Genomic DNA, 22,845 nt, shown 5'->3' on the forward strand with positions numbered 1-22,845 from the left:
AGGGATAGAAGAGAAACTGATCACAAAAACATCAGCTAGAGCTCTATATGCACAGGATGTCAGGATAAGGAAAATTTATAGTCCTTCCACCACTCACATAAAGACCTTAGGGGAAGAAAATGAGATCTTTTCTTTGACTCCAAAATTGTAGAAAATACGAAGGGCCCTAGAGGATTATTCCAACCAAATGGTGTCATTTGGGAGAATACTCAGGCTCCAAAAATGAGCAAGGGACAATCTGAATCAACATTTACAGATTCTTGTTATGGTCAGTGATATATCCAAAATAGTTACCTTCCTACTGATCGCTTCATGATCCCATAAATGAAAACTTCCCAGCTGAAGTCTAAAGTAGTTAGGGATAGCGGAAATTAGCATCTATTTCTTAAAGGCTTTGGTAATGTTACAGAATAGGGTTGTAAAAATGTTGGGCATTACATTTCAAAAACTAGGAAACCATTCATTATATGTCTGAATTAAAGCCAAATGGAACAGTTTCCATGAGCAATGGTAATGCAGCTGGAAGGGATCCAGTGGCCTTTAAGCAGATTAGAAAGAAGAGACAGTCCAAGTGTTATACTGACATCTCCATTAATATTAAAAGAACCAAAGAAAAGCTTTCCAGGAAATTCTGAGAAGTCCTGTCCCTGCCCCTATTTTGCATAGATCCTAGAATATCCAGGTTGGTGTGAGAAATAATTTTTACATTGCTTTCTCCATTGAGACACAAGTAGGTAAAGAACACTATCCAAAAATAGATTTCAATAATATAGATCTTTACAGGTATAGCGAATTACAACCCTATTGATCAAACAGATATTAGACTACTTAATGACTGGGAAAGCTTGTCTTATTACTATCCTCTTTCAAAACTACCACAATTATCACTCTGCTTCTCCACTCCCATGAAGGAAGGATTAAATCAAGACTAAACACACCTTTAAAACATTGTACATGCTCTGTGTACTGTGTTTTCTCTTGCATAGTATGAAGACTTTAATATTATACCGTATTATTGATAAAAAGTGTTTACTAATTATCTATCTTGCAGAACAATAACATACTTCATTTGGGAGTGTGACAAAATGGAAATGGTAACTAATGGTTAATATTTTGTTATTATTTGGTAGTAGAGAGGACATTTCTTCCCTTCAGGTAGTATAGTCATTCTAACTGTTCTGTCCTGGAAGGAATCACATCTGGAGTAGCTATAGGCATCACATTTTAAAAAGGGTATCAATAACCTTGGAGAGTGTCCAGGAGAAGGACTCCATCCCCCACCCCATTCTTTTCTTCTTTATGTTAAACATTGATAATGTTGACTACTCCTTCCTTTTTGTCACTCTCCTCTCTTGACTTTTATGACATTACTTCCTCATGGCTCTCTTCCTAACTTTTTAGTCATCTTTTGCTTCATTCACTGGCTTCTTACTCCTTTTGTTCCCTAAATGTGATTCCCAAAACATTTTCCTTGGATCCTCTTATCTCCACATTAATTTACTTGAATGATAACAATACAGAAGGCTACCAAATGTAACTCTACCTCCAAACTCCTCCTCTCCCCTGCTCCAATCTCATAATCCCTACTGCTGAGGGCAGAGGTGTCAAACCCAGGGCCAGAATGCCTATTTAAAGGTAATTGGGAAATATTTAACAAAATGAAAAGCACAAATAATGTTAATATGTGGTTTCCGGAGTCAATATTCAACTATAGCAGGGATTCTTATTAATTTTGACACTACTGGTTTACAAAGCTTCACCGCCTTCATATCTGGCTTTCACCTCAAATTCTAACAAACAATTATTCAACACTGTTATATGCTTGAGAAGATAACAAAACTAAATAAGACACATTTCCTACATTTATGGAGTTCACAATCTAATAAACTAGGAATTAAAACTGAAATTATCACGTTCCTCTCAAAGCCTACTCTTTTCCCAACTTCCTGTTTCTGTTGATACCACCAGTCACCCAAACTCAAACCTGTGTAATCATCTTTAATTTCTTCCTCATCCTTTTCTTTCACCCTCGCCTCAAATTCAACAAATTATTGGGAAAGTTTTTGATTCCTTTTTTTCTTTTATTATTTGAGTCAAGAATAACTACTTTAATCATGAGAAAAATCACATAACTGACTGAAGTTTTCCTTAGGATGTGCTAATTTAGCTGAGACTCCTAGTTATTTTAAACTGGACTGGGCAAAAGTATTTCCCCTGACTACTTCATAGTGTTTTTTGATAAATTACATCTTATGTAATTTTTCTTCTTTGAATATCTTTGAAATGTAAATTCCACCAACATATCTTTGACATATAAATCTTAAAAATATCTTTGAAGTGTAAATTTTACAAGTGTATCTGTAAGGAATAAATTTTTATTTTTTCTTTCTGGCAGTTGCAAATTCCTTTCTCCTTCCAGAAGCTATAAATACAGAATTTTTTTTCTTTCTCTGATGTAAGTGGAGACTATATAAGTTTTAATAAATCTTTGTTCATACATGAGAGTTAATTAAGAACTCTGGGCCTAGGCTGAAGTATATAATAAACCTGTTTTTCACCTAGGAGCAGAGCGCAACTGTAAAAGTAAAAAAAGAAGAAATACAAAAAGAAAAGGAAAAAAATAGGCAAGAAACAGAAAAGGATCTTTACCACAGAAATCTACTATGGTGACAGAGAAGACCAAAACACCTATTCAGATGAGAACAAAATGTCCACAGAAGAAATCTCAAAGAGTGATATGAATTGGTCTCAAACTCAAAGAAGCTTTTGGAAGTGCTCATTAAAGATTTTAAAAGGCAAATAAGTTAGAAGAAAAAATGAGAAAAGAAATGAGAGATATGTAAGAGAGAGTCAACAGCCTGGCAAAGAAAGGCACTTCATTTAAAAATACAATTGCCCAAATGCAATAACTAACTAAATAAATAAATAATCCACTGAAGAAAACAATACCTTGAAAAGTAGAATTAATCAAATAAAAAAAGAGACGCAAAAGTTAACTGAAGAAAATCATTAAAACTAAGAAAACTAGAACAGGGCAAATGGAAGCTAATGACTCTATGAGACATCAAGAATCAAACAAGAATGAAAAATGGAAGAAAATGTAAAATACACATTGGAAAAACAACCAACATGGAAAAAAAGATCCAGAAGAGACATTTTAAAAATTATTGGTCTGCCTGAAGGCCATGACCAAAAAAGGGTCTGGGTACCATTCTTCAAGAGACTATCAAGGAAAACTGCCCTGATATGCTAAATTAGTCATTGAAAAATAATTGTTTGGGAAAAGATCCCACAAGGAAAACCCCCAGGAGCATTGTTGTAAAACTCCAGAACTGTAATCTCAAGGAAAAAATATTGCAAGCTATCAGACAAAAATAATTCAAGTATCAAAGAACAACAGTCAGGATTACCCAGGATCTGGCAGCTTCTATAATAAAGGATCAGAGTGCTGGGAATACCATATTCTGGAAGGCAAAGGAACTGGGGTTACAACCAAGAATTAACTACCCAGCAAGAGTGAGCATCATCTTTCAGGGGAAGAAATGGTTCTTCAATGAATTGAATTTTCAATGATACGTTAAAGATGTATGCCTAGAATTTGGAAAGTAGTCAGGAAATGGACATAGAGGTGGAATAAATCTTTAAAGAGGTTGTATCTGTGGGAACAAATGACTGCCATATGAGAGTCAAGAGAAAAGGGGGCAAGGAAATACCTTTGGGAAATACTTATGTTAAGGAGAGGAAGTACTTTTATTAAGAAAGTAAAAATGGAAACTGGGGACTAAAGAGAGAAATTTATTTACTTATGGCCAATGAACTTTGGGATTCGATGGGGTGGGATTGAATGAAAAGTCATGATAAAGGCAAAAAAGAGATCCAGTAGGAGTGAGGCACTAGGAGAAGTGAAACATAAGATTGTCTTGGTCACTGTAAATTGACCAAAGGTAATCAAGGCAGAGTAGAGATAAGAGATCATAGGGATTGAGATAGGAGGTTGTGCAATCTGGGAAGAAATGAGCAATGAGACCAAGTTAAAGAAATCATCAGTATAAGTATTTAAGTTCCTAAAGCTAATAGCAGGTCATGAGGTACAAAGAAAGTCAACTAAGGAATCAGAAAATTTAGCTGAGGTGCTAAGATGGCCTCAAACAAAAAGCAGGAATGAGTTGTAATTTGAGTCTAAAGATTTTCAGAAAGAAGATTTCATCTGGCCAAATCAAAAATGTAGACAGATTGTGTGGAAATGCCCTTCTAAATGGCTTAAAAATAAGTTTTGAAGATCTATGGTTCACACCAAAACTCTAATAGACTTAAAAGCTTTTGGCATCTTCTCAGAAAGCAATCTATAACTAAAGATCCAAATCTTGCCACAATCATGAGAGAAGTAATTAACAAAATAAATATAAGTTGCTGTACATATTCCATTGCTAAATATTAACAATAAATCTATACTAAGAGCATAGGATCAAAGATAGGAAGCTATCTAATTCAGTTTCTTTGTTTTAGAAATGAGAAAACTAGATCCAGAAGTTTTTTCTTTGTCCTTGTCCTAAATCATCAGAGGTTCTTAGCTTTTTTTTTTTTTTTTTTTTGTCACAAACCTATCTGGAAGTCTGGTAAATCCCATGGATGCCTTCTCAAAATAATTCTGTAAAATTCACAAATGAAAGATATACTAAATTTCAGTTAGTACAAATAATGATGCAAATTTTTTTCTCATCCAAGTTTATTTTTTTTTATTTTTAAAATTAATTTTATAATTATAACATTTTTTGACAGTACATATGCATAGGTAATTTTTTACAACATTATCCCTTGTACTCCCTTCTGTTCCGAATTTTCCCCTCCTTCCCTCCACCCCCTCCCCTATATGGCAGGCATTCCCATACATATTAAATATATTATAGTATATCCTAGATACAATATATATGTGCAGAACCGAATTTTGTTGCTGTTGTTGTTGCAAAGGAAGAATTGGATTCAGAAGGTAAAAATAACCTGGGAAGAAAAACAAAAAATGCAAACAGTTTACATTCAATTCCCAGTGTTCCTTCTCTGGGTGTAGCTGATTTTGTCCATCATTGATCAATTGGAACTGGATTAGATCTTCTCTATCAGAATACATCCTCCTACAGTATCATTGTTGAAGTGTATAATGATCCCCTAGTTCTGCTCATTTCACTCAGCATCAGTTGATGTCTCTCCAAGCCTCTCTGTATTCATTCTGCTGGTCATTTCTTACAGAACAAAAATATTCCATAACATTCATATACCATAATTTACCCAACCATTCTCCAATTGATGGACATCCATTCATCTTCCAGTTTCTAGCCACTACAAAAAGGGCTGCCACAAACATTTTGGCACATGTGGGTCCCTTTCCCTTCTTTAGTATTTCCTTGGGATATAAGCCTAGGAGTAGCACTGCTGGATCAAAGGGTATGCACAGTTTGATAACTTTTTGGGCATAATTCCAGATTGCTCTCCAGAATGGTTCTCATCCAAATTTAGAGACATCCTGAGTCTCCCATGAACCCTAACTTAAGCCCCCTTGCTTTAAATGGATTTTTTCTAAGAATTTTATGGATATATTTTTCTTGATACATGAGATATACTGCTTGTTGTGATTGAGATGTACCATATAAGATTTGCCAGAGGTCGAATTTCTCCACTTTATCCACCCCATTCTCTAATGAATAATCTTAATTCAGATGTTACTATCTCATTTATTTTATTTTAGAGCCTTTTCTTCATTTTGGACTTTCTGATCCCCAGTGATGCAACAGGGGAATTCTAAGAGTAACCTTTCCCACATTTATCATTCTTTTCAAACATGGCAAAAACATTTATTTAAAAACTAATTTTTACATAGCACTGAGATATAGAAAACTACAATTTGAAAGTGACCACAACTTGAAAGAGTTTGCATTTATTTATGGGATAAAGTCAAATGGCTTTGTTGGTATTTTGCCAATAGATGAATTGACAAGGCTATTATTTGATGTTAACTTATGGTGTTGAAAGAGGGGGAAGCTAAGATTAAAGGCTTTTCCACATTCACTAAATTTGTAGGGCTTCTCTCTAGTATGACTTTTGAGATACACAGCTGTATTTTTCTCCTGAATATTTTCATACATTCATAAGGTTTCTCTCCAGGATGAATCTTCATATGCTGAATGAAGTGTGACTGTACTCTAAAGACTTTCCCACATTCATTGTATTAACGGATTTGTTACTATTATATATCTTTGATAAAAATAAGATTAGAACTCTGACAAAAACTTTCATATATTCATCACATATATATGTATATATATATAATTTCTCTCCAGCGTGAATTCTTTGATGTTATATGTTATATGTGCTTTCTGGTTAAAAACTTTGCTACATTCATTACTTTTTACAGGATTTCATTCCAATATGATGTCCCTTCCCCTCTCTAGCTAAATTACATTCCTAAATGTCTCTACAGTGTGAATTCTTTGATGTTGAATAAGATTATAAAAGCTAAAATTTTTCCTACATTTGTCACATTCACTGGGATTTTCTCACATAAATTCTATCATGTTTAATAAATCTGAATGATCACTAAAGGTTTTTCTCCTAAATATTGCATTAATATGATCTCTTACCACTGTGTGTTTTCTGATGTTTAATAAGCGCTGACATCTGGCTGAAAGTTTTCCCACATTCCTTACACTCATAGGGTTTTTCTCTAGTATGAACTCTTCAGTGTTGAATAAGGACTGGACAGTCACTAAAGGCTTTCCCACGTATATTGCACTCATGGGGTTTTTCTCCAGTATGAGTTATTTGATGGCAGATAAGGCAGGAGACATGATTGAAGGTTTTCCCACATTTATTACATGCATAAGGCTTCTCTCCTTTATGAATTCTTTGATGTTGACTAAGGGAAGGACTTGTACTAAAAGTTTTCCCACATTCATTACAGGTAAAGGTTTCTTTACATTATGTGTTCGTTGATAATGAATAAGACTGTAATTCACTACATTTATATGGCTTCTCTCCATTATGAATTCTCTGATGTAGGTTAAGATGTGCATTTTGGTTAAAGACTTTCCCACCTTCCTCACATTCATAGGGCTTTTCTCTTTGATTGTTTTTCTGATGTCCAATAAGGTTAGAGATCTGACTGAAATCAATTTGCTTATAGAGTTTTTCTTCAGCATGAATCATATGGTACTGAATGGGATTGGAATTGTGACAGGAGGTTTTCCCATAATTGATACATTCATAAGACCTTCCTCCAATGAAAACTGCTTGATTTTCATTAAGGATTGAGCTCTGACTGAAGCCTTTCTCAGATTCATTATGCTCATAAGTAATTTTAGATGAGTTGGTAGTTTCATGGTTGCTAAGCTGTGAATTCCATTTAAAGCACTGGCTATATGTATCACATTGAAAGGATTTCTCTTCTGTAGGAATTCTCTGATTTAAACTTAGGCTGAAATTTTTCCCAAATTCAGTGTATTCATGATTTTTTTCCTCAGTGGGTGTTCTCATTACCACTGGCTTGAAACCATTCTCCTGAGAAAGAAAATTCTTTAGATTTTCCTTTATGTCTTTTTCAGTTGTCTCACTAAACTTCCTTCACACCCATCAGGTTTACTAAACTCAGGGCCTCAGGAAACATCCTGGGAGATTCTTATCTGATATCCACTGTGATTCCACCTCTTCAGGAATTTCTTCCTTTGGATTTAATTCTTTGCCCTCATTTCCATTATCACAATCTGAAAAAATAAGCACAAAATATAAAATTTCACCTGATGTTTATTCTGGCAGAAAGAAAGTTGCTAGAATGCAATGGCTATATCCCAAAGAAAATTAGCATTGAACTGCCAAGGTGATGACAGGTTGCTGAGAATATGCCAGCTCAGAGAGTGAGCAGATATCCATACACATAGATGAAAGTGATATAAAGTACTCATACTATAAAAAATAGGCAGACACCCCATGCAACCTGCATAATACATCATAGAAATAGGCATATGCAAAATACATACTGAATAGATAGAAGGTAACTTTAGAGGTAAAGATACTAGTAGCTAAAGGGGACTAGGCAAGATCTTGGATCTGGAAAGAAGTCATAATTTCTAAGAGTTGGAAAAGAGAAGGGAAATCATTCAGCCATGTGGTACAGCTAATGAGAAGACATAGAAATAGCACATCTTATGGCTGTGTATAAAGAAGGCAAAGGCACTGGTATGATTAGTCTGTAGAGCAGAGATCAGCAAACTATGGCCCAAGGGCCAAATCTGACCCACCACCTGTTTCTGTTTGTCCTGTGAACTGCTGATTCTGCCACAGAATATAAAGAAGACCATATAAACACAGAAAGAAGCCATGCCCATAGATTTTAAGTTTTATACTAGAGCTAATAAAGAGCCATTGAAGTCTTTGGAGAGAGGAGGATAACGACCTATGTATCTGGAAAGAGACTCTGAAAACTGTATGGAAGTTAGAGTTGGGAGAAATGAGGCAGGAGGCCAAATTGGATATTGAAATAGTCCAAGACAGAGGTCTTGAACCAGGGAAGTAGCAGTGTAAATAGCTTTAAAAAGTTCCCTTAATTGCCAATTGAATGTCCTTCTTTTCTCAGGCCTTACTTTTCTTGATCTTTCTACATTATTTGACCCTGCTGACTACTTTCTCTTCCTGCAATTTTCTCTCTGGATTTTTGGGACTGCTTTTTTTTGTTTTCTTCTTACCTATCAATTTTTCAGTTTCCTTTTTTAGTTCTTCATCTATATCACACCTCCCAATTGTGGGTAATCTCATTAATTATGGAGAAATCCATCACCAGTAATTGGCTACCCAGCTAATAAATTTTTCTGGCCACAAAAATTCATGAAACAAAGAAAAACATGTTTCTGTTTCTTCAATGATGCTGGCATGATCAGGAGAAAGGATGTTAAGAATCAGTTGGTTTGACTGTTAGTTCTCTAAATGTGACACTCTTGGCCAATGGCCAATGAACGGGAATATTGTTAGAGAGGTGAACTGCATTAATCTTGACTTTCTTGCTATAAAATAAATCAAAAGAAAAAGAGAAGTTGCAATGATGCAAGGATGGCTCACGTGGACTCCTTGGAGAAGCAAATAAAGGAAATGGAAGAGTAAGTTTTATCATGATGCTATGAGCAATAACAAACAATATTTCATAGGTCATTATATTTGCCATCATGAGAATAATTACAACTTAATGCACCAACATCAGTTACTGACATTGAAGTAAATGAGAAATTCTACAAAAAAATTTATCATGACTTTCCAAATTAAGTAAATATACATTCTGCTATAAGACAGCATGCTTTGGGAAGAAGAAATGAGGGAAGCTAGAGGATTTCACAGAAACCTCATGCTTTATAGAATGAACACCTACTCTGAGAAAAAAAAAACCAGTAAGTGCTGTGCATAGCAAGCACCTATCACACACCAAATCTTGGCAGATAGAAGATATATTACTTATGTGAATGTCTCCTTAAAAGGCTGTCTGTATCAAAAAGACATCAGTAGAACTAAGTTCATAATTAGTAAAAATCAAGAAGCCTGAGAAAAAGGATACAACTGAAACAAATTCACCTTGAACTATTTAAGCAACTAACTGCAATCTTGTATGGCAACATAAATTTAGTGGTTATTATTAAATTCTAAAGATTGCAAATGTTTAACAGAAACCAAATATGGTTAATTAGTAATGGAGAAAGCATCCATTCAAACTTTTTTAAATTGGGAAGGCTGCCCAAGCAAGGAGAATGGGGAAGCTGCAGAATACACCAGGGCATGAGTAAACAAAACATGAATTGAGTAAAAGAATTCAAGGAATACTTTGCAAATACTTGAAAAAACTCCTAACAGGCCCTTTAAGAAGACAAAGAGCATATATAGGGCCACCTGGTGGTTACAGTGCAATAAATGTGATCAGAGATGAAAAGAGGACAGGAATGAAAAAGTATATTTGCTTTGCTATTTTGTGGGAGAATCACCAGAAAGATTCCTACTCACAAACTTTTGGAATAGAAAATTCAGGATTCTAAGTTCAATTAAAGGCAAATACACATATACAACATGTTCCAGATTTAATGTCGTCAGAACTAGATAATTCAATGTAAATCAAATATTAGGCAACAGAAAGTTTTTGAAGGTGGAACTATAGAATCAGAACTATATAGAATATGCCATCAGTCCTTACAAATTATCATCATATGCAAGACCAGTGAATTGCCAGTGCTTTGATCCATTCAAAAGGGAAGCTGGGAAATTACAAACCTGTGAATTATATTTCTATGTCAACCAGTAAAAGCATCTATAATACAGAATAAGATCATTGAAAACTTATGAATATAAATTCTACTGGGGTAAGAGCTACATGGTAAGAATCCAAGTCTAATGAATCTAGGAGAACTCTTTAAAAATGCATTATTGGGCTGAAAAACTAATTGGTTCTGTGTTATATTACTCAATATTTACCATTTATGTTCCAGTCTCAGGTGTTTGTAAAAATCAGACATTCAATTTAGCCAAATGGGGAATTCTATCTCCATAGCTACACCCTTTTGCCCCTATCTGATTGGCCAAAGTCTACCACCCAGAGTTTATTAAGCTGATTCATCACCATTACTGTAATCAGAATCTAAAGAGAGAAAAAAAATCCTAAAGAGTAATTTAATAGGCAGATTTAGAATGTTATAGGCGTATGTACTTAAAATGATGATGATGATGATGACATGATGGTATACTTAGAGAACCCCAAAGACTCTGCTAAAAAGCTATTAGAAATAATTCAGAATTTTAGCAAAGTCGCAGGATACAAAATAAATCCACATAAATCCTCAGGATTTTTATACATTACCAACACAATCCAACAGCAAGAGATACAAAGAGAAATTCCATTCAAAATAACAGTCGATAGTATCAAATATTTGGGAATATATCTACCAAAGGAGAGTCAGGAATTATATGAGCAAAATTACAAAACACTTGCCACAAAAATAAAGTCAGATTTAAATAATTGGAAAGACATTCAATGTTCTTGGATAGGCCCAGCGAATATAATAAAGATGACAATACTCCCCAAACTAATCTATTTATTTAGTGCTATGCCAATCAGATTCCCAAGAAACTATTTTAATGACCTAGAAAAAATAACAACAAAATTCATATGGAAGAATAAAAGGTCGAGAATTGCAAGGGAACTAATGAAAAAAAAGTCAGAGGAAGGTGGTCTAAGTGTACCTGATTTAAAGCTATATTATAAAGCAACAGTCACCAAAACCATTTGGTACTGGCTAAGAAATAGACTAGTTGATCAGTGGCATAGGTTGGGTTCACAGGGCAAGATAGTGAATAAAAATAGCAATCTAGTGTTTGACAAAGCCAAAGATCCCAAATTTTGGGATAAGAATTCATTATTTGACAAAAACTGCTGGGAAAACTGGAAATTAGTATGGCAGAAACTAGGCATGGACCCACATTTAACACCACATACTAAGATAAGATCAAAATGGGTCCAAGATTTAGGCATAAAGAACGAAATCATAAATAAATTGGAGGAACATGGGATGGTTTACCTCTCGGACTTGTGGAGGAGGAAGGAGTTTGTGTCCAAGGGAGAACTAGAGACCATTATTGATCACAAAATAGAACATTTTGATTACACCAAATTAAAAAGTTTCTGCACAAACAAAACTAATGCAAACAAGATTAGAAGGGAAGTAACAAATTGGGAAAACATTTTTACAGTTAAAGGTTCTGATAAAGGCCTCATCTCCAAAATATACAGAGAATTGACTTTAATTTATAAGAAATCAAGCCATTCTCCAATTGATAAATGGTCAAAGGATATGAACAGACAATTTTCAGATGATGAACTTAAAACTATTTCCACTCATATGAAAGAGTGTTCCAAATCACTATTGATCAGAGAAATGCAAATTAAGACAACTCTGAGGTATCATTACACACCTGTCAGATTGGCTAAGATGACAGGAACAAATAACGATGAATGTTGGAGGGGCTGTGGGACACTGATGCATTGTTGGTGGAGTTGTGAAAGAATCCAGCCATTCTGGAGAGCAATCTGGAATTATGCCCAAAAAGTTATCAAAATGTGCATACCCTTTGACCCAGCCATACTACTACTGGGCTTATACCCCAAGGAACTACTAGAGAAGGGAAAGGGTCCTGTATGTGCCAAAATGTTTGTGGCAGCCCTTTTCATAGTGGCCAGAAGCTGGAAGATGAATGGATGTCCATCAATTGGAGAATGGTTGGGTAAACTATGGTATATGAATGTTATGGAATATTATTGTTCTATAAGAAATGACCAACAGGAGAAATACAGAGAGGCTTGGAGAGACTTACATCAACTGATGCTGAGTGAAACGAGCAGAACCAGAAGATCATTATACACTTCAACAATGATACTGTACGAGGATGTATGCTGATGGAAGTGGATTTCTTCAACATAGAGAAGAACTAATCCAATTCCAATTGATTAATGATGGACAGAACCAGCTACATCCAGAAAAGGAACACTGGGAAATGAATGTAAACTGTTATTTTTACCTTCTGAATCCAATTCTTCCTGTTCAACAAAAAATTCGGTTCTACACACATATATTGTATCTAAATTATACTGTAATATATTTAACATGTATAAGACTGCTTGCCATCTGGGGGAGGGGGTTGGGGGAGGAAGGGAAAAACTCTGAATAGAAGTAAGTGCAAGGGATAATGTTGTAAAAAATTACCCATGCATATGTACTGTCAAAAAATGTTATAATTATAAAATAAAATAAAAAATTAAAAAAAATGATGATGATGACAATTAATAGAAGATATCCATAACTTGACTCTAGAGACCACTATAAAAGCCAGGATCCTGGGCTGGACAAACAATGAGTCTAGTTACAAGTGGCACAGATGTTTTAAAATACTCTGTGTAGTTCCTGTCACAGCATCACACACAATCAAGTCCTTCCTTCATAAAACACTGCATGAGACGAACTAATCAGAGCTGTCAGAATAATCTCATTTGTGTCAATGTGTTTGTTATCTCCGCCTTAAGATTGTAAGATTCTCTTTTATTTTTCTATATCCCCACTGTTTAGGACAGTACCTGGCACATTGTAGATGTTTTAATATATGCTTACTGACAACTCAACTAAACTAAACTTTATGCTATTAATTATTAAAACACAGTTTTAGCCAATATAGCTGTAGTTCCCAGTGCTACAAAGGGAATTTCCTGATGCATTTTACTATCCAATTAAACTCCTGGACTATCTAAGTCCTCAGGTTCCTCCCTCAATGTTTGGTAATTATTTTATGTCTGATTATTTCCCACCTTGCACACTCTACTTCAATTAAGTCAATTTCTTTCCCCTACCCCAACCTTCCTCCTTCCTGTTTCTAAACCATTCATCTTTCTTGTTCTTTCCAGCTAAAATATTCTTCCTCCTCTACTGTCAATTCATGTCCAATGATAAAGCAAAACTCACTTGTCACCTCCCTCAATCAGCCTGCCCTGAGTAGCCCTGCATCTCCTTGGCACTTCTGTGTACTGCTAGTGTCTTGCTCTGCCATTGTTCCCATATGATATCAGTAACTGTTTCCATTTACTCAATCTAAAAATGAACTCTCCCCAAGACCAGGATTATGTTTTTTATTCTTTGTGTCTCTAAAACCACCTACTATACTAAGGAATACAGAATAAGTGTGTGGTAAATTAGTGCCCAGCCTGGAGGAAGGAAGACCTATCTTCCTGAATTCAAATCCAGACTCAAACACTTCCTAGCTGTGTGACCCTAGGCAAGTCACTTTGCCCTGTTTGCTCTGGTTTCCTCATCTGTAAAATGATGACATAATGCACAAGATTAGGGGAAGGAGAGGTTTTCCAGTTACTAACTCACCTGAGCAATTGTCTCTCAAGGCCTCTCTCCGGTGGCTCCTTGCATGTCCAGAACCCAGGGCTCTTCTTGCTCCAGCCAGAAAATCACATCAGATTTGACCACAGGAAGTCCTGCTTATGACAAAGAAAACAGGGCCTGGTGGTTTGTCCTGGTTAACCCAAACTTAGGTCCAGCCCTTGGACTTATAGAAACCAGGTGGGAGAAGAAAAGAACTGTTAGAGTGACTTCAACAGCAAATCCTGGAAAAACGTATGTGCCCATTGGAAGAATTCCAGGATCATACTATCCATAGGATGAGGGAGGTCAAGATGACCTAGACTTGGAAACTATTAGGTCACATCTTCAACTTATTAGAAGTGTAAACTCTCACCTCTGAGGATGTCCAAATTGGATCTTGATGACAGTCCTGGACCAAAGAGAGAATTTAGAGGATAGGAAATCTGCAGATTCACAAAGAAGTCAAGGAAGCAATCCTTTTCTAGCTCTGGATAAAATAGGCTATGGTCAAGGAACAGGGGGGAGAAATACTTTTTCTGTGCCAATATAAAATGAAGAATCCTTAATACCTAAAGACTAAGCCCTAAGTCACCCAAATCCTTTGGACTCCACTATTATTCATTAATCAGACAGCTAATACACTCAGGGAGTTCTTAAATTCCAGGGAGAGGAATTACCTAGTGAGATAATGTTCTCTTAATTCTCCAGCATCACTTCTCTGTAGAGAAGCCTCTGAGCAGGGTTCAGACATTCCCACTCCTCCTGAATGAGGTACACAGCCCTGTCCTCAAACACCACTGATTCCTGAAACAACATGTTACTGCTGTAGGTCCAGGGAGAATTAACATCCTCAGCCCTGGGATCAATGGCAGCCTTGGGGACCTAGGCTTGGAGATCTCCAACAAAGGGGAATCAACCACTTTTTCTACTTTGGGATACACTAAGAGTTAGAAAGTTTTTCTCAGTATTATTTATCCTGATCAAAAAATAACTTACATTCAAATAAAGGGAATTATGGCTAAAACAGAAGGTCCTCCAAAGAAATGAAGAATAGGATAAAAAGGAGCTCAGACAAAATGGCAGTTAGATTACAAAAATTTGGAAGAATTACCCCAAAGAATATCTGTCCCAAACTCAGAAGATACAAATCTCTATTATCCTCATCAGAACTGACAAGAGATTGTGGAAAAGCTCCAAACAGCACATAAAGTTTCTAACAAACTCTCTGTTCAGGGCTTCCTCCCCCCCCCCAAAAAAAAAAAAAAAAAAAAGAAGAAGCCTTTTACAAGTCTTTGAAAATTAAAAAAAAAGTTTAGTTTTATCCACAAATACATCTGGAAAAAACTCTGTGAGCTTTTGTGGCACTGAAACTGTAGATTTGGCAAACCAAAAGTGTCAGACAGCCTAAGGAAGAAGAGTTGAAATTGAGCTCAGAACATAAAGGTCACTAAGCTCCTTTATTCACTTCTCATCTGAGAGACTCGGCAGCTGATAATTGTTGGGGAGTCTTAAAAGCACCAGAACTCATTGGAGGATTTTCAGATAGCAAGGATTCAAGGGGAGTTTAGAATTTCAAAATGGTAGGGAGAGAAGTATTTTAAAATGGCACCAAAAGAGAGAAGCAAAAAACAGGGATAAGGATTCTAAAAATCTAATGTATTTTTAAACTTAAAGCTAATTTAAATCCAAAAGTAACCTGATCTATGACTAATAAAGTTAAATGAACTCAGGGAGGCCCAGGTTTCCACAAAGTGGGCAATTCTCCTCCTAATTCCTCTATCTTACCATTACCTCCTATGGTTCTATCTATCTCTATGTCTCATTCCTATGAAACCTATTCTTAACCATTATTAAAATCTCCAGTGTCTCCTTAGAAACTTAGTGATTCTAACAGAATCTTGGGTCATTAGCTCTACTCAGATTTTATTTTCCTCCCTTTCCAATCCTGACTCTATAATTAGCCAACTATATTGATTAAGAGTTAGTCAATTTTACACTATCCTCTGCTCTCAAATCTCTCACCCTTTGTCTTATCACTGCCCATCTTTTTTGCCAAATCTCAACTTGGGCTATTCCCACCATTTATCTCCTCTGCCCACACTCATGGGCCATTGAAAGGACTTGGAAGATGTCACATAACTGGGAATGACTGGGTCCATTTTAAATTCACTGGGCTGTCATTGCAACAAGGAAATCTAATGGATTTCCTATTTCACTTTTCACATAAGCTATTTGAAATCTCTTCCCTCCTCAAGCCCCTCTCCTCTTCTCTCAGCTAAAAATCTGACCTCTTACTTTCCTGAGGAAATTGAGGCTTTTAGACAAGTTTCTTCTCCTATTTTCTTCATTTTAAACCCCTATGGCATCATGAAAATGCTCTAAAATCACTATTGATTAAAGAAATGCAAATTAAGATAACTCTGAAGTACCACTTTTACACCTCTCAGACTGGCTAAGATGACAAGAGAAGATAATGATAAATGTTGTAGGGAATATAGGAAAATTGGGGACATTAATGCATTGTTGATGGAGTTGTGAAATGATCCAGCTGTTCTGGAGAGCAATTTGGAACTATGTCCAAAAGGCTATAAAACTCTGCACATCCTTTGATTCAACAGTGCCACTGCTGGGTCTGTATCCCAAAGAGATCATAAAAGAGGGGAAATGACCCACCTGTACAAAAGGGTTTGTATCAGCCCTTTTTGCAGTGGCAAAGAATTGAAAATTGGGGAATCATCAGTTGGGGAATAAGTTGTAGTATATGAATGTGATAGAATATTATTGATCTATAACAAATGAGGAGCACACTGATTTCAGAAAAGCCTGGAAAGATGTATATGAACTGATACTAAGTGAAATGAGCAGAACTAAAAGAACATTGTGCACACTAACAGCAAGGTTATGTGATGATCAACTATGATAGACTTAGCTCTTCTCAGCAATGCAATGATCTAAGACAATTCCAATAGATTTGAGAAGGAAAATGCTTTCATCTCATATACCCATCTATTACCACATTTTGCCACATCTCTGACTTCCTTTCTCTTCTATCTACTCATACACCTACCATTGTAGCTTAGGCTCTTAATATCACTTGCTTATATTATTATTAATAGTCTCCCTAATTGATCTTCTTATCTCAAATTTTAACCCTTTCTAGTCCATCCAACTCTGCTATCAACATGATCTTTAAGAGCAAATTTGACTCCATAACTATTGCACTTAATCAATTCCAATGCCTTCCCCTTCCCTGTGATAAAATATAAACTCCTTTATCTACTTTTGAAAACTCTTCACAAAAACCTGGAAAGACTTCCATGAACTGCTAAGTGAAATGAGCAGAACTAGAACTAATAGCATCAACACTGTATGATTATCATTTATAATAAACTTAACTCCTCTTAGCAAAACAGTGATCAAAGACAATTTGCAAAAGACTCATGATGGAAAATGCCATCAACATCTAGAGAAAGAGCTATGGAGTCTGAATACAGATCCAAATATACTATTTTTAGCTTTTTTCTTTCTTGTGGTTTTTTTGCTTTTGTTTTGATTCTGCTTTCACAACATGACTAATGTAAAAATATGTTTAACATGACTGTACATGTATAATCTATAGCAGAATGTAGTCTTAGGGATGAAGGGAAGGAGAAAAAATTGGAACTCAAAATATTATAAAAATGAATGTTGAAAACTATCTTTACGTGTAATTGGAAAAAATAAAATACTATTAAGTGTAGGGGGAAAAAAAAACCTTCCATAATCTGTCCCCAAATTCTCTCTTCAGTTTCACTAGATGTTATTATTTTCCTTACCACATAGTGTAATCCATCTAAATTGGTCCCACCCACAAGACCCCATCTCTTGCCTCTGGGCAGAGCCAGCCCCAAGCCTGAAACAGCAATCCCAATTGTTCTTTTCCCCTTGCCTCCCAAAATCTCTCTCCCTTCAGGATTCAGTTTATATATTACCTTCTTGCTTTCTTGCTCCCTACAACTATCTGGGTAGAGATCCCAAAGGATCTTGCCTGATCCTCACTACATATCTGGCAAATTGGCAAAAAATTAGGAATTTAGGGACAGCAACAGTTCTTTTGTAGGCAAGGGGAAAAACTGCTAGTTTCACCTTCAAGTCTTATTGGATTAAATTCCCATTTAAGTAGACCCAGGTAATGATTCAGGTAGTGACCCATAGCACGATGAAAATGGAAAGGAATTTAAAACAATACAAAGAATGAACTAAATTCAAAAAGATGTAATTGAGACAGAAATAAAGCAATTTAAAACTCATATTTAAGAACTTCTGGCTGGAGACTATGAGGCTGACTTACAAAGGAGGTGAAGTAATTCCCTTATTCAAGAAACTAAAATAGCTAATAAACCTTTCCCCTAAAATTCAATATAGATTTAAAAGACAACAGAGGTATAACTCAGCTGTCATTTATTTCCATAGAATCATAGAATTTTAGAGTGGGAAGGAATGTTGGCAACAACATATAATAAGGTCAATACATGAAGAACCAGTTAAATAAATTGTGGTATATCAATGCAATGGAATATTATTGTACTAGATGAAATTGATGAGTAATAAATGATGAGTAGTAAATTATGGTCTAAACAAAGATGGATCAGTTCCTTTCTCTCTCTCCTTCCTTCCCAAAGTAACCAATGGCGGGTTCGGCAGCAAAGGAATTTGCTACTTAAAGCTGTATAGAAACATAGTCTTTATTGATTAGAATGGAAACACCGGAGAGCCGGTGGGCAAAATGGCTGCATGGTACAAGGCCATTTGCAAAGAGAAGATTCCCGTTCTCTCTTTTATGCAGTGATGTAAGGAGGTTCCTGAGAGTGATGTAAATTAAGATAAGGATTCTCTTGTTATCTTTTGGGGACAGACAGAAGTCTCTTCCCCAAAAGGAATTTCCTGATGTCATTTGGTCTATCTGAGCAAATTAGAATGGAGGCTGTAAAACCCTGGCCATCTCAGATAGCCCAAACTAGTTTGACCACATCTTGTATCAAAGGTCCAAGTCCCAAATGGAGTTGGAAATCAAACAAAGAATACCAAGGGGCTACCACCCTCAACAAAATGACAAGAGCATACTTCTAAACCTGAAATGGAATCAAAAGCAGCTGGAAATCTGGAAATCCCCATCTTGAGCACAATCATTAAGGGAAAACCACAGGACCTAAGCCCACAAACTCTCTAACATTGCCCTTGCCCATCAGGGAACTGTCCAAATGGAAGCCCTTTGCCCCATTTTGAGTCAACTTTTTGTTGCTTAGGATTGGGCTTTTAAATTTCTACCAAGAAGGGAAAAGGGTTTCCAGTCAGAGAAGCTCATGTTGAAGAAAAAGATTCTGAGGTCACACTAAGATTAGAAACCCAAAGAGGATCTCTGAAAGAAAAGCTCACCTGAAGCTCAGATGATAGGAGTTTGGTTTCCATCCCGTTGTCTCTTGAGTTTCCTTTAGTGGAGCAGCAAAAACCTGAACAATAGGTAAAACTGAAGGAAGAAAATACTAACTAAAATCAACCATGTTTTCAGCCAACCCAGAATCATATGCCAGGGCATTCCCAGTTACCTGTCATAGGTTCCTTTTTTTTTTTAATCGTATTTATAATTTGTGAAATATAACATAGTACAATTTTTAAAAACTATCATAACAAACCCTCAGACTAAGAACATAACTGTGAGCATGACCAGGAAGATGAAAGTACAAAAGGAAAGAAGGGAGGATATAACAGAGATGTTACAAAAGTATAATTTCCACTATATCATAACCAACAAGTCTTTATTCAGCCTCTTCCTGTAGCTCACCAATGAAGGAAATCCACTACCTCTCGAAGCAACTCATTCTGAATTTAAGAAAAATCAAATTATTTTACGTTCTTCCTGACAACAAATCTAAATCTGCCTCTGCAATTTCTACTCATCACTCCTAATCCTGCTTTCTGGGATCAAATAGAACAAATATAATTCCTCTTCCACATGAAGATTCCTGAGATTTATAAGAAGAAAGCTAATATATCCTCACCAAGTCTTCTTTTCTAGACTAAACATCCTCTGAATTGAACACAGTGAATTCTAGATGTAGTCTGAAGGACAGAGTTTTAAGGAATTACTACTGCTTTATGCAAAGAAACTTATAATTTGACATCAAACTAATAATGAAGGGGCAGTTAGGTGACGCAGTGGATAGAGCACCAGCCCTGAATTCAGGAGGACTGAGTTCAAATGTGGTCTCAGACACTTAACACCTCCTGATGTGACCCTGGGCAAGTCACTTAACCCTAGCCTCAGGGGAAAAAAAAAAAAGCTAATAATGAAAAATCTGGCTTGAAATTTATACTGTTGTGAACTCATCTCTCTTCCATCTTTTCCCCAAGAACAATTTGTAAAGAATTGTAATATGGAAGGTTTTATGGTACTGTTTAAAGAGCAATGGACCTGACAACAACCTCGAAAGGCAGAGGACTTAGATTCAAATATTCCCCCACTCCTATTTATTAGCTGGGTGACCTTGAGGTCACCCCATCTGAGTGATTTTTCATTTCTTTATCTAGAAAAAATGAGGATGTTGGACTAGATGGCCTCAGATTTCTTAAGGAATTGAGGGGATTAGCAGAAGGGGGAATTAAATACCACACTGGCTCTATCTTGTGATTCAATTCTGGAGCTAGCTTATTCAATTATGGGTCTGGTTCAAATTATATCTTATGAGAAAATTTTATTCAATTGTGAGAATTGGGAGAAAATTTCATTGCTTTGCTTGAACCTAGCCCTGCACAGCTGGGAAGCTGGATCAGTTCTCCCTACTATTTAGAGACCCTTACCCAAGGACCTAGATTATCACACAATCAGATCCAAAGATTGATGCAAAGAGTTTTCTCTTAATTGTACATCACAAGTTTAATCTTTTTCTTTAAAAAAAAAAAAAAACTCTTTTTTTAAACTTTTTATATCATTTACTTTCTACCTAAACCCTCATCAAACCCTCCCTTGTAAACAAAGGAAAAATTCAGGACTTCTCACCTAAGAGATTATTTCACTCATGGTTTGTTCTCTGGAGCCAATATTAGCCACTGCAATTCATGAGTTCAGCTGCCTTAAAGTGCTTTTATTTGCATACTTGTGTTCTTTATGTCTATTTTTCTCCTGATCCAATTAATTTCATTTGGCATCAAATCATATAAGTCTTCCTGGAATTCTTTATATTCCTCATATCCCATGAAATTCTACCATATCCATAGGTAGATATAGCTGAGTGTAGGATGGGTCAAGTGGAGAGAGACTTGAGGCAAGAGTACTAGCAGGCAGATTATTGTAATAAGTCAGGTGAGGTAAGGAGGGCTCTCCATTCCTATTTCAACTTCTGACTTTCTTCAAGTCTCAACTAAAAGCTTTCCTCCTATAAAATACCTTTCCTGTATTCTTTAATTTCAGCACCTTCGCTTTGCCATCTCCAATTTATCCTATATGTACAACATATTTATACAGAGTTATTTGCACTGTCTCCTCTGGTAGACTGTGAGCTCTCTGAACCACAAGGTGTCTCTCTACCTTTCTAGGTATTCTCAGCACTTAATAAAATGCTTGCTTAATAAATGCTTAATTATTTAATTCCCAACTGCTACTTTAAAGGTTGGTCTACATATATGTTGAGGACCGATCTGTGATTTGAATACCTGAGGGACCTGTGCTGCTTGCTATACATTTTATTGCCTAAGGGGTATCAACTATCTGTTAAATTTCCAAATGGTACAAGGCAAGGCAATTCTTTTGGGGTCCTTAGGTTCTCAAGAAGCGCACAGCCAAATTAAATCTTAGTTTAGGTGTTGGAACTTTTTTTTTAAAAAATAATTTTTTTTATTATTGACTTAATAAATATCAACAAAAATTAATGTTTCAACATACAAAAAAGAGGAAAAGTTTATATATAAAATTGTGAATTTTCATATGTTTGTTTCCTTAATGCATTAAATTTAACACTGTAATAACAAGATTATCTGCTTGGATCACCTTCTGAACTTGCTTTTGCTCTCTTTGCTATAATTTTTGGTGTTTTATTAATGCTCTTTTCTCTCTTCCTCTTCCTTTGCTTATCACTGCTCATCAACTGGGACAGTCAGGAGGCAAAGTGGATAGAATGCAGGGCCTAGAGTCAGGAGGATTCAATTTCTTGAGCTCTAATCTGGATTTAGACACTTACTAGCTGTGACATGCTGGGCATGTCACTTAACCCTATTTGCCTCAGTTTCCTCATCTGTAAAATGAGCTGGAGAAAAAAATAACAAACTATTCCTGTATCTTTGTCAAGAAAACCCCAAAAGGGATCACAAGGAGTCAAACATGACTGAACTCCAATCTCTCCCCCAGACTTTCCCCTTTCTTCTTACCTCCATTAGCACTTATTCCACCTGAAAGCAGTACCTGGGAGCTAATTTACTTAAGAACAGATGGTTTTGTGACTAATGCAGAAATATGTTTAATATGATTGTCCATGTATAACCTATATTAGACTGGCTGCCCTGCTGGGAAGGGAGGGAGCAAGAAAAGTGGAAATCAAAATATAAAAGTAAATGTTGAAAACTAATAAACATTTTTTTTAAAACCAGAGAAAAAAACAATTATGACAAATGTGAGGGAAAAGTTGATTTCCTTCGGGTCAGGTGGCGTCTGGCTCTTTGAGACAAGTCATAGCTCTGAGATCATGACAGTAGCGTTGTCTCTGGTGGCTGATGGAAAATTTACCTTCCCTTAGATCCAGCTGCAGCAAGCAGCTACGAGGCAGGGGAAAATATGGCCCTGTAGGGCAGCAAAAAAATTGATGCTCACTGACTAGTCCTGTGTCTTGGAACCCTAAGCATCCTTCAAGGCTCATCTCAGGTGCTTCTTCCTATTAGAAGCCGT

The 22,845-nt window shown here is 36.0% G+C and overlaps 1 long non-coding RNA gene across 1 annotated transcript; it reads right to left on the reverse strand.

The window, feature by feature from the left end:
- Positions 1-4,820: 4,820 nt before the first annotated feature.
- Positions 4,821-19,439, reverse strand: LOC141552363 (uncharacterized). Its single transcript, XR_012485162.1, has 3 exons — positions 19,347-19,439; positions 13,935-14,044; positions 4,821-7,751 (listed from the first exon to the last, which is right to left on the reverse strand). It is a non-coding gene; the product is annotated as an uncharacterized LOC141552363 (long non-coding RNA).
- Positions 19,440-22,845: the final 3,406 nt, after the last annotated feature.

This window comes from Sminthopsis crassicaudata, chromosome 1, assembly GCF_048593235.1.
Source record: "Sminthopsis crassicaudata isolate SCR6 chromosome 1, ASM4859323v1, whole genome shotgun sequence".
In the NCBI taxonomy this organism is placed as follows: domain Eukaryota; kingdom Metazoa; phylum Chordata; class Mammalia; order Dasyuromorphia; family Dasyuridae; genus Sminthopsis; species Sminthopsis crassicaudata.